Below are 1078 nucleotides of genomic sequence, written 5' to 3' on the forward strand. Positions count from 1 at the left end.
GGTTAACAACATTCATTTGTAACCATTGTGACTCTGACTGAGAATATTCACACACTGACACAAACACAGTGTTTTTTGTTTGACCTACATGTTCTTTACACAGGTACACTGGAGCTGAGTGTTCATTAAGCATAAATTCAGTTAAGGAAGTTTGTTCTAGTAGACTCATTTACACATACACACTCCTGAGTCAAACAGAAAGTAAATTTGAGCTGTGGTCAGTCACAGAAAACGAGACATTGTCTAGTATTGCTCTTTTAGATTGTTTCATTACACCTGTATTTGAAGCATATAGCATGATGTTGCTGCTGCTGTTTTTGCTTCTTTTGTCTAATTGTTACAACTTGCCCCAGCATGTGTTACAACCTACCCTGGCAGTGGGGTAGATTGTAACCGGCTCCTTCCATTTTCATGTTTTGACAAACGTTTCTAATTTAAGAAGCTGGATGTACTGCGACGACGACAGAGAGTATGGATTTTCTGACAGAGCACAGTTGTTACCCAGTGGTAACTAAAATATATTATTTTTAAAATAAAAATATATTATATTTAAAAATTACCTTAGCATCAGGTAGCTAGTTAGCTAGCCAGTTAGCATCAGCTAACAATATTTTCAAATAGGCTATTATAATTTTTCAATTCCTAGTTATTTTAAGCTTAAAACTGCCTGTAGGCCTACTCTGATTTTGCTGTAAATGTATAAAGCAAATTGCTTTGTCAGAGTGGGGGCATTTTACCCCACACATGGGGCATAGCTATCACCCACCTGGGGCTAAACGCCTTGGTACTTTTGTTAAAAATCTAATAACATGAAAACTCTGGACATCATAATTGGTTTATAATTTCCCAGCAAGCAATAGCCGTCATTTCAACGTCTCGGTTAAGTATAGACCCGATATAGTCCGGCTATGTGTAACCCACTTCTAGCCCAAATAACCTTGAATTTGGTTTCATGTCGTTTTTTGGCAAAATAACTTGTGAGATGTATGATACTCCATCATGTAAGCAAAGTCAACAGCGTTTACCAGGTGTTTGGTTTCATTTCTTTGACATGTTCAATACATAGCCTGTGCATAGC

This window comes from Sinocyclocheilus rhinocerous, unplaced genomic scaffold (genome assembly GCF_001515625.1).
Source record: "Sinocyclocheilus rhinocerous isolate Xijiao unplaced genomic scaffold, SAMN03320098_v1.1 scaffold397, whole genome shotgun sequence".
Classification (NCBI taxonomy): Eukaryota; Metazoa; Chordata; class Actinopteri; order Cypriniformes; family Cyprinidae; genus Sinocyclocheilus; species Sinocyclocheilus rhinocerous.